General features: G+C 31.5%; 1 long non-coding RNA gene across 1 annotated transcript in view; it reads right to left on the bottom strand.

The window, feature by feature from the left end:
* The window catches only part of LOC143043205 (uncharacterized), a 28,189-nt gene extending 16,215 nt beyond the window's left edge, over positions 1–11,974 (bottom strand). Inside the window, exons 1-2 of the long non-coding RNA XR_012968253.1 lie at positions 11,560–11,974; positions 10,104–10,290 (exon numbers count right to left, since the gene is read on the bottom strand). This is a non-coding gene — a long non-coding RNA (uncharacterized LOC143043205). The remainder of the gene's footprint in view (positions 1–10,103; positions 10,291–11,559) is intronic.
* Between the last annotated feature and the right edge of the window lie 242 nt (positions 11,975–12,216).

The following is a 12,216-nucleotide window of genomic DNA, read 5'->3' as shown; positions in this document are numbered from 1 at the left end:
TCAAATCGTTCTTAACAATCTAACCATGGTTGTTTGGCGATGGAACAGTGTTGTGTTGAAGAGCAGATTTCCAAATCGTTGCCTAAAAGTTGGCTCGTTTGAAGTGCTTTGACATTGCATATTTTGTTAGGGGAAGTAGATGATAATTGCACATTTATTAATCTGCATTTGGAATAATAATATTAGAACTGATATAATTCTGAAAATAGCAGGCCAATACTTCCACATCCGTGCCAGACGATTTTATACCAATGGAATCGTAACCTTTGTCAGCTACGTGTTTTGCATGACGAAACATCTTTGTGTCGGCTTCTTCCTGTATGCTTAGAAGCTCAATGCATTCTATACCTGTCACTATTTCATTTTCAACATGTATTTTGTGGCACATACTTCCATATGATACAAATAAACTGGGACTATTATACTAATAGTATTAGTTTTAGTCTACCAACTGACAAACATTTCTTCAATTGCCGAGGACAAGATTGTTTCGATCTAGAAATTGTCGTTATAATTTGACCTCGCAAGGAACTGCGATCCCGTTCTAAATTTGTTATGGATATTGTGGGATACTGATCATGACAAAATCAATGCGGGGAGCTCTTTCAGAAACTATTATTAAACAACCATTGCCAAATCAGAAAAAGTATTTGGTATCCTAGTAAAGGATTGAATAACTGCCGTACCATCAAATATCCACATGGCTTGCATTTGTTCAACGTCCTTTTCTTAAAGACCACCTAGGACAGATTTATTTGTCTTTACAGGTGTATCATCAACGTTTGTAAGAGATCATGGAAGAGGACATAATTCAAACTGGAGTACCTCTCGTATATCCAACTGTACTCTTGGCTATGAAATACAGGCTACCAAAACAATGTTTATCTGCTTTCAATATGATGCTGTTCTTATCACCCATTAATTGTTAACCTTTTATTTTCTTTGTTGAAAATGTAAGCCATGATTGTCTTTTGATTAGTTTGAAGATATTGGTTGACCTTTGAATAAACCGTTCAATAATGACATTTTCTGATGCCGACATTTTCATACGCGTTTGGAAGGTCGCACCTTAATTCTGAAGAAGCAACAGTACCCGAGGAAAAACCAGATAACTGCTTAGATGTTTCAAATGGATTTGTCCGCCTTTGAAGTGTCTGAACCAATTTTAATAGTCAGTTTCTTCTCGCTTCATTTGAGTTTTTCAAGGTCTTTTTGTGCGGATGTTTCAGGGTTAACAATTCCTGCTAAATCTCGACATTTCAATGATATTGAAGCTCTTTCATGTGCATTTAACAACCAACATTTAGTAAAACTTTGATTTTAACTGACACCAACAATACCACCTCGTGTTTTTATATCTCTGTTCAATGTTTGCTCTATTGTTTGGTCAATTGGAGATCTAGAAAATCCATGAGAGCTTCTCTGAACACAAAAGTAACCAGATGAAAGATATCCATGCGCATCAGGATAGATATTTTGCATATGAAGCAAATAGACTGACATGTATCGGGAATAGTTTTGACGGTCATATGCAAAAAACTGAATGCAAACAAAGTAACAAAATCATTTGACAATATGTACAAAATTGAAAAAACAAGACTAAATTCACTGCACAGTGAAGCAATATATTCAAGCAAGAAGGAAAGCAAATGGGAAAAAACACTATCAAAAGAGATACAATGTATACATTACGAAAAGCAAATAAATAGTATGTCAAATCGACATAGTTTTGTGCCAAAGAAAGTAAAAAATCTTAACAAATTCCCAAACTAACTATTTGACCTTCTTTCAAAGCAATGTTTGTCGATTAAATGACTTAACAATCTTAACTCAGTCACGACATAGCTAAAACTCAAAATGTAAACAAGCACACCTTTATTGAGTTCGATAGAGTGCACCCTTTCAGAACGCAAAAAAATAACTTTTATTTGTCATTTTTTCATAAATATTTTTTTACACATTTACTTTATAAAATAATTAGTCTCATAAAAACAACATACTAGTCAATTTAATGTTTGTTTTCATTTGCAAATTAATAAGCTTAAAGTGCTTATGTGTGCACTCAGGTATGAATATATTATCGACTGAATCGAAGACGGTAATGTGATGAGTTCCGGTATTTCACAAGTATTTGCACGTACATATGTTTTATTGAATAATTCATATTTTAGACGATATATAAATACTGCAAATAGTTTAAACATTGCACAACGGTCAATTTTAAATTTTAATTCGCAAAAACGGATAATTGCATTACGAATTTCATTATGAAATGAGAAAATATGCCTTAATTTTAACCCAAAAAATCGGATTGTTTGTAATGTAAATAAACATTTTTTTTAAACAAAAAATCTTCAGAGCTACATTAAATATGATAGTTTTATATCTGTTTTAGTTGTGTAAACCTATAACTTAATTTATTTTAATCGCTTTATATTAAAAATTTTAACTGAAAATTACTTAGTCGTGATAGCTAAATGAGGGGACCATTGAAAGGGACGTTTTTAAACCTCTTTTGGACACTTTTTTTTTAGTCTAACACCTTGTATTTTATCAATAAGATAATGAAGTTGAATTATATCAAAAAAAATTGCGGTACCCTGGGGTGTAACACAAACTCCTTAACTAGAGCCCTTTTGAAAACTAGCTGATGGACTAATAGTTGTTTACGTTATACAGGTATTCGCCCATCGGTAAACTGTACACGATTTTATGGTGCTCAGACAAATTTTAATTTTAGGCGTGGTCCTAGATTCTGATGGACACCTAAATAACAATTCACAACGAGGCTCGAGTGCTAATCCATGGGTAGCTGTCAGATTCCACGGTTCATTCATTTGCTAATACGCCAATTAAATTTGATGTGCTTTGCAAGTTTCTGGCAAATTATAGTAGCAAAATAGTCGCTTCAGAATTATACTTTGGATTTTTGGAAGGTTTTCGTCTAAACTATACTGGACCTAGGATGAATACTGATTGGAGTATCTGTTTTTGGCAATAACATTGAAGTCGCAAATAAATATTGAAAGAAATTAATTTGGGTAGAATAGCTGGCCCCTTAAACAATAAACTTCATTTTTATCTAAGATTGTCTCCGATTGGCTTATGTCCTAAAAAGGATGGGTCTTGGAGGCTTATACAGAATGTATCGTTTCCACACGGTTTAAGTGTAAATAATTATGTTGGTAAGGGCTTGTGTTCTGTGACTTATATGCCGTTTGACCACGCACTAGATATGGTGGGTAGCCAAGGAAAGTTTGCACTAATTGGAAAAACATATATCACCTCGGCATTAAGCCTTTACCAGTAAACCCGGATGATTGCGAGTTATTGGGTTCAAAATTTTTGGACATTTACTTCGTGGACCGCTGTTTGCCTCAAGGTTATAGTCTGTCTTGTGCAACATTTGAGAAATTTTCAACATTTCTAGAATGTATTTTTAAGGAAAAAAACGGGATAGAATAGTGTTATACATTACTTAGATGATTTTTTGTTTGTAGGCCCGGGGGCTGATTCAACTTGCCTTAACCTGATGAGTGAATTTGATTGTATATGGGATCACTTTGGCACATAACAAGACCGTATACGTAGGTCCAACTCATGTTCTTACATTTGTTGGGCTTGAAATTAATACAATTGAAATGTCCGTAAAAATTCCACAAGAGAAATTGCTGAAATTGAAAACAATAATTTCAAAAAAAAGAACAACGTTACGTGTTCTCCAGTATTTTACAGGCATTTTGAACTTTTGTTCCAGAGTGATCTCTACGGGTATGGCATTCAACAGACGTGTTTATGATGCAATGTCAGGAATATCAAATCCTCGACACCATATAAGGCTCACTGCGTCAATAAAGGAAGACATAAGGTGATGGTCGTTATTTTCAGATTGTTTTAAAGGCAAATTTTATTTTCCCGATTCCGATTGGATATCAAATATTGATATGGAGTTATTTACAACTGAATAAAAATAAGATAACATGATGTATCATACATTATAATTCAAGAATAAACTCAAATGCAACTAAATTGTGGAAGTTTTTACATTTGCATTCTTTATTTATCAATATTTCATAATGTTGATGAAGTTCCTTTGTAAAGATTTCGAACACATTAATTTGTTTTATTTTTTACCCGAATATATAATATCCTTTGTATACACTAAAATGTATAATTGTTAATAAATCATCAATACTGGTATAATTTGTATCGTTTATTTTGTATCCATGCAAAAGTTCTTATATGATGTCCTATTTTAAGTTTATGAAGTAATGTTTTCCTCGGAATACTTTGTGATTCTACTTTTTACACGTAGAACCAAATACAATGAGAGTTCCAATTATGTACTGGGTTCCAAAGCTTCACACACAACCTTTCAAATATAGATTTATTTCGTCTTCAAGCCACAGTTCCTTTACTAAATTTTCTATTTTACTTATTATAAAAATGACACAGAAATTAACATCTAAAGGTCATCGTACGCCCTTCATCAATTAGCAAAGCCCTTACCGCAAAGTCAACATTCAAGTTCACTTGGTACAAATAATAAGATAATAAATTGTTCAAAAAAGGCCTTTGAAATTAGTGTAACTAATTACTTTTGAAGTTTCAGAAATTCTTTGGAAGACATTTGATAAATTGCAAGCTTAAATTGGTGATTTTGAATCCTCATATTCTTATTCAGAAAAAAAAATCATACACCTTATTAAATGGAAATTTAAAAGTCAGCATGCGAATATATATGTTTAAACTCTTTTATGTCATTTTAACAATGTTTAAGTAAAAACAAACAAAAGAACTATGTCAATTGGACATGCATTGATACTAAAACAGCCCTTCAATTTTCACTAGTTCACATTTTTGTTCTCGTAGGAGATTCTGTATATCGTCAAGTAAAGGACTAACTATGCACCACTAATGTATTGTTATGAGTTACAATTTATGACAAGCTCTGAATTTGGATTGAATATTTGATACAGCGTAAGTTTTGTCACAAAATAAATGGGGTCGAACAACTATAAAAATTGAAATTGGAAATTTACCAGTTATAATCCAATACCCAAAATCTAAGTACATTGCTAGAATCATCATAGCAAAGAATTCATTTTTTTTTATGAAATACTGCTTAGTTAAACTATTTTTGTTGAGATGGAAATAACTCAAACTTAATTTACATGAACCAATAATGTAAATCTTTATTTTCAAATTAAAACCAAATGTTATAATTTGGGGATTGACAAATACCAGATGGTGTGTTATATTCATAAAAGGTGAAAATCATTTTAAGCACTAAGTGTAATCAAACATAAGTTTCATGTGTTTTTAGTTAGTTTTATATGTTGTGTCATGTGAACTATTGTTTGTCTGTTTGTCTTTTTTTTTCATTTTTATCAATGGCGTTGTCAGTTAATTTTCGATTTATGAGCTTAACTGTCCCTCTGGTATCTTTTGTCCCTCTTTTATATATAGTTAATAATTTCTCATCTTTTTTCTTCCATTTATAACAAATTAATATATATCTACAACTTATCTATCACTTATCTGCACAAAGTAATGATTATTTTCTAATAAATTTGATGTCAGTCCTAAAAAACGAAATTGATACACATACCTTATATTATCCGGAAAATTCCTTTTTGAGAAAATTTCAAAGAAAAATTTTAGAAATTTCATTTTCGGTCTGTCTTGTTTATATTTGATTGACCTAGATTTTTGAGAATCACAAAATTTTCATTGAAATAAAAAGAAGAAAAATTTCTAAACAAACTTGTTCTTTAATTTTTTGTTTGAATATCAGATATAGTATATTATTCAATGTTTAGTGTATTTGAATGCTAAGATACTATACAAAAATACAATCTTAATCCGATTATACTGAGCTCTTGGTCCGATCAGAAACCATGCTCTTTCACTTTCGATTAATCCGAAACTAAAAGCTAAACAAAAAACTTTCAAAGTTCCGTTTTCTTTTTCATTGTTAAGTAAAGTAATGCACACATGTTGTAGACAGCTATTACTCTGTAAATTGTAACTAACATGCAATACTATGTAGAATTATAAAAAGTTTGCCAATGAAATCCCCTGGTTTTATTGGTAATTAACCATACAGGGTAGAACCTTAGTGCCATTGTTGTAACATTAAGGGCTTTGTTAACAACTATTATAGTGAAATAAAGTATCTGAAGTTGAAAGAAAAAAAAAAAAATAGAAAATTAATTAAAAATTAAAATTAGCACACAACAAAAATTAAATTTAATGAAATATCTCCTTTAATTATAATAGATAGAGTATAACCTTATTAAAGGAGTTCACTTCAATGTAATGGAATTTGATGCGACTGTCATACAAGTGAGAGGTTTAGCTAGCTATAAAACCAGGTTCAATCCACCATTTTCTACATTAGAAAATGCCTGTACCAAGTCAGGAATATGACAGTTGTTATCCATTCGTTTGATGTGTTTGGACTTTTGATTTTGCCTTTTGATTTTTGATTTTCCTTTTTGAATTTTCCTCGGAGTTCAGTATTTTTGTGTTTTTTCCTTTTTTCATATTGTTTTTTTTTTTATATATATAAAGCATTCAGAATATATAACTATTTGATATTTGTATAGGGAAGCCTTCACTGGCAGATGTTGTAGATGTAAGTGCCCGTCCCAAGCCAGGAACACGTAATGCAGTGGTTGTCGTTTGTTGATGTGTTACATATTTGTCTTTCGTTCATTTGTTTTAAAATAAATTAGGCCGTTATTTTCTCGTTTGAACTGTCAATTCGGGGTCTTTTATAGATGACTATGCGGTATAGGCTTTGCTCATTGTTGAAGGCTGTATTGGTGAACTATAGTTGATAATTTCTGTGTTATGGTATTTTGTGGAGAGTTGTCTCACCACATCTTCTTTTTTATATTTACTTGTGGATGTTGTTAAATATGTATATGTTTTCGCCATTTGTAGCGTTAACTGGCCGTAGACACTTCATCCCAAACGAGGAAATTCATCAGACTATAACATACCGTAAGAGGCTCTTGAAAGGTGAGGATAGTTTGAAGTTTATTAAACTGATCCGCATTGCCATCGATTGAAATAGAGGCTGATTTTTATAGATGGCTGTTAGAAGGTAGAACACATAGACGCCAATAATTGCCTAACCTGTGACATTAAGGTGGCACGGTAGTATTTCCTGGCCCATAAGGGATAATGATAGCCTTTTTAGAATTTTCACCACTTTCTAACACTGCAAAAAATTCTACATTCACAGTTAACCGAAGTACTTTCATTTTGCTATTCAGAAATGAATTTGAATATGTATCATGACCGTTTACTTTTTTTGCTATTTTTAAAAACCTAAGGCCACTAGTACTTTTAGGTATTTTATGGTGCAGTGATTACAAAATTTAAAAAAATTCTCAAAAATTCATTTTCATCTGTATGTAAAATTATTTCATATTTTTCTACACCTGATTCATCCCTCAGTTTGGGAAAGTATGTTCAGTTGATACTGTATTTTTTGTCCAATCACACTGTTTAGATACATTTATCTAAGTAGGGTACACAAAAGAGCAACCTAAATTCTGGAATGCAAATACTACCGTGCCACCTTAACCAAGACATGACAAACTTGAAACCAGTCATGACACCTATGATTCATAGACTTCTTACTTTGGAACATATTACAATAAAGAATTCTAGTCTGCACTCATTTCTTACCAAAAAAAATGAAACATTACATCCCTACCCCATCTGGCAGATTTTCACTTTTTTTTTCATTTTACCATTTTTACTTAAGGAGTGAACAAAACCCAAATATATTATGTTTCAAATCAACACAGAAGTCAAACATGGTGATTCAGGAGGAATTATTGGATTGCCAACTATGTTTATGGTTAATCTGACTAAAAGAAACAGTTTAAGCACCAAATCATGAAAACTGATATTAAAGTTCATTCCACATTTTACAGCATGCCTTATGTTACTTTAAACATTTCCAGATTATGAGGGCAATACAACAAGAGTCTTTAGATTGCAGTTAACTATTATTCCAAAATCTGTTTGACAATACATGTACTAGAATACATCTCTAAGTTGACTGTTTGTCTATTGCTCAAGTATGCATTAAGTTAAATTATGTCCCCTTACATAATCAATTTGCCTTTATTGTGCTTTTCACTGTCAGAAAATATTAACAACTAATTGTATTTGCATGGAAAATGAATAAACCATTTAATCTTACTGATATAGCATCATAAATACATTCTTTGTCAAAAATAATGTCTAGTTAATGTACAGAAACCACTATTTCTATCTCTTTTTCAGACCAATATGAGAGATAAATGACTAAGTAAGAACCCCTTAACCACTTACTGGTTCCCCAAAAGCTATTTCTGGTGTCATTTTACATTAGAACTACAAATTAAACCTCAAGAAAACGATTATAGCTGTACTTGTGTTGAAAAAAATAAGAAATTATGCAATTTATTTATTTCGGTGAAAATAATAGGATGTACATGCAACCGAAGAATGTCGCGTCTCAAATTTCAGTGGTTGCACATGTGTCAGACACTGCGAAAAGTTAAAGCCAGCATTTATAATTAAAAATATTTTGCAAGTTACATAAAAATAATGAAGTTCTACTTTCTAGGTAAATTTTTACATTATTACCTACACATCAGCCAAAATTTGCTGAATCAGCAATTTTTACTCTCAGGAATGGAATTTAAGGCTTGTTTTTATCATAGTTGCCATTAATCAACTTTTTATTAATAAACTTACAATTTCATGGGTAAAAAAAGTTCCTTTATTGATTTAGTGTAAAAATATATATCCCCCTTAAGGTGGCACGGTAGTATTTCCTGGCCCATAAGGGATAATGATAGCCTTTTTAGAATTTTCACCACTTTCTAACACTGCAAAAAATTCTACATTCACAGTTAACCGAAGTACTTTCATTTTACTATTCAGAAATGAATTTGAATATGTATCATGACCGTTTACTTTTTTTGCTATTTTTAAAAACCTAAGGCCACTAGTACTTTTAGGTATTTTATGGAGTGAATACAAAATTAAAAAAAATTCTCAAAAATTCATTTTCATCTTTATGTAAAATTATTTCATATTTTTCTACACCTGATTCATCCCTCAGTTTGGGAAAGTATGTTCAGCTGATACTGTATTTTTTGTCCAATCACACTGTTTAGATACATTTACCTAAGTAGGGTACACAAAAGAGTAACCTAAATTCTGGAATGCAAATACTACCGTGCCACCTTAAGGTGGTACCTAACACTACAGGGAGATAACTCTGTAAAGTCAGCTTAACGTTTTAATACGTTGTGTTGTAATGGAAATATTAAGCTTCTCAATGATCAATATTAGTGTTTGTCAAACTGCTATATAACCAGTGTAATTTTTCTGACAAAACGGTTGGTTCAAAATTTTTGAAAGTTTTATATTTTTGTTAAAGGGTTAAAGTAAATAATTTGACAAAATTTTATGAAAATTAAACGAGCCAAATTAATTTTAGTTAAAGTGTTGGGTACCACCTTAAGTCGTTGAAGCGAGAAAAAGTGTCTACACACCGTTGTCGGCGTCGTAAACATTATGTTCAATATGTTGATTGATCATTAACTAAGTCAAAAACATTATGAATCTTGTACATTATTTCATTTTTTATTTGTTTTCAGATAAACAAAAATATTTACAGTGAACTATGTTTATATTTTTCATTTTCTCGTACTTTATAGATAGATTGATTTAGTATTTGGCGATCGTAATTTCAAATTTACAATGACAGTAGTTATCGAAGGAAGAAATAGGGTTCCGAAAAATTTTCACAATCTATTTTTACTATTATCTTTGTTTGCTATCAGTTTTGTCCTATGAAAGATCTCCGCTTTATGTACACCTTTTCTTAGCGTCTTTTTAATAGATTTTGGAGGCCAGGTATTTGTGGTTGTGATAAGGTTTAGAATAAAAGCGTTTTGATTTCATGGCCTCTGTAAGAGAGCTGGAAGTATCAATAAATGTTATTTTAGATTTAGATATTACGTTGATTAATATATTACCCTGATAACTATTTGTCCAAAATATAGCAATGAACTTGTACTAACCGTTGTGAACTAATCTTCTGATACCGAATGTGGTCGTATCTCCTTTTCTATTCTCCAAGAAACGAAGTACATATTGATGTGATTTCCCCATCATCCTGTGGTTGTTAATACTGAGTATGCAATCTCCGATTTGCATCTGCCCACTCAAATTTGCTTTGCCTCCCCGTTTAATGTGAGTTATTGTTATCTAAAAAAAAAAGGAAATATTTTATAATTTATCTTATCGGAGATCGCTTGCTTTCAATCTGCCAATAAGATACCAACCAATTAATGTATAGATGTGCACGGTTGCATAGTAACCTAAATATTAATAAATGCTAGGGATTTTTTCTTTGTTATAATATAATTATTTCGCTACGCGATTGCCATTCTACATGCTGATTTATCAAAAAAAAAAAATTGATGTTACTTAAAGGCACGCCTACTAGTACTTTGACAAAACGACAGGTACACCATTGGTTATTGACAATGTTTCTTATTTGGTTTATAGTTACTTTATACACAAGGATTATGTTCTGCATAGTATTGGGTTTTGGAAACTGCTTTTTGTGAGTAAACTTTACACTCTGACGTGAAAAGTATAAATAATTTTATTGACAGAGGATGCAAGATGAAATATTCCTTGTGTATAAACCAAATTTAAAACGTTTCATATTCATGGAAGGTCAATACTCAATGTATATACCTGTTGTCCTCCAGGGTGTATCACTCGCTAATTTGATATTACTTCGGTTCTGGAATAAAATACGGGTATTATTTTTCCTAATTTAGAAATTCTTTTAAATCCAGAAATGTATCATCGTCGTGAATACAATATAGCTCTGGTTCCAGTTCAGCTTTCGCTAAACGTTCGGACACTTATTTGTTTTACCAGCTCTGAAATTTTTTTTATACGTTTCTTTTTTTTTTTTTTTAGTTTTTAAACACTTGGCTACGAGAATCACCGAAAAGACATTTATTTTTTCAAACTGTGAATCTGCATTATTGAAATAAGTAGCGTTAATGCTATAAGTGTCTGCTGGACATTTAAATGGGTTGTTAATATATACATAAAATACTGTTTTTCTCTTTCAAATGCAAGGGACCAAACAGATACCTGATGATATTTTCTCCGTTTAACATTTAAAACCCGTAGTTATCTTTTGACAAATGTGTTTTTATCTAGTTCGATATAATTATTGCAATCTGAAACCATTTGTTAACCTTTGCATCGTAAATTTAGTTATAGTCAAACGTTATTTCGACTTACTCAAGTGCTACTCACTAGGAGTCGAAATACATATATTATATGGAACAAAGTTTGGAACCACGGGTAAACATAGACTCAGCCGAAATTTCGAGTCAACCGAATCCAAGACAACGAGAGTTATTACTAGAAATACAGGCTACAAACACGTATTTCTTATGTTCTTAAATATCATTTTGGGTAATCCTTTGTATACTTGAATCTACCTACCTCTGGTTGATTAAGACACCCCCCATTAAAACCAAATCCATATCCTTCATCATTGTTACAAAGAGTAACATTAAAGTCTTGGACACCAGATTGGTATAACTCAATTTTGTTTTTATCACAGGCGCGAGCATGTTCTTGTTGTTTTAATTTATGTTCTGCACTTGGATATAGTATTGTATGGTCTTTTCTGTTGCATATTTCTTTCCTTATTCCACTTCGAAAATCAGTTCTATGATTTTCACAGTGATTAAAAGTATTCTGCTCTTGAAGCGTTTGTCTTCTATCCAGGTATTTGTCATTTTTTTCATCTACCTGTTGTTTCTTGTTATGGTAGTTAGAAGGTTGTTTTTCGTCCATTATTTCTGTTGATCCCTGGTACAAATCTAAATTATGCATCCGAGAGCAAGTGGAACTTAGCTTACCTGAATAAGTAAAACAATCGAAAACTTTGAAATTACAAATGATGTCAGTTGTATTTTGAAACAACTATGGTAATGGTATACTACAATCGTTTTAGCTGCACAACGTATATTTCTGTTCCCTCCAGATTAACTGTTATAAAGTGTTTGTATGTTAGTGACCAAATGTAGTTCATAAAATAAAACAGTTTTAAAAACCAAACGTAAACAGAACAGATAAAACAATTTTACAATTGTT

This window comes from Mytilus galloprovincialis, chromosome 8, assembly GCF_965363235.1.
Source record: "Mytilus galloprovincialis chromosome 8, xbMytGall1.hap1.1, whole genome shotgun sequence".
In the NCBI taxonomy this organism is placed as follows: domain Eukaryota; kingdom Metazoa; phylum Mollusca; class Bivalvia; order Mytilida; family Mytilidae; genus Mytilus; species Mytilus galloprovincialis.
Note: the sequence above shows the minus strand (reverse complement) of the source record. Positions and strands in the feature narration are given on the sequence as shown.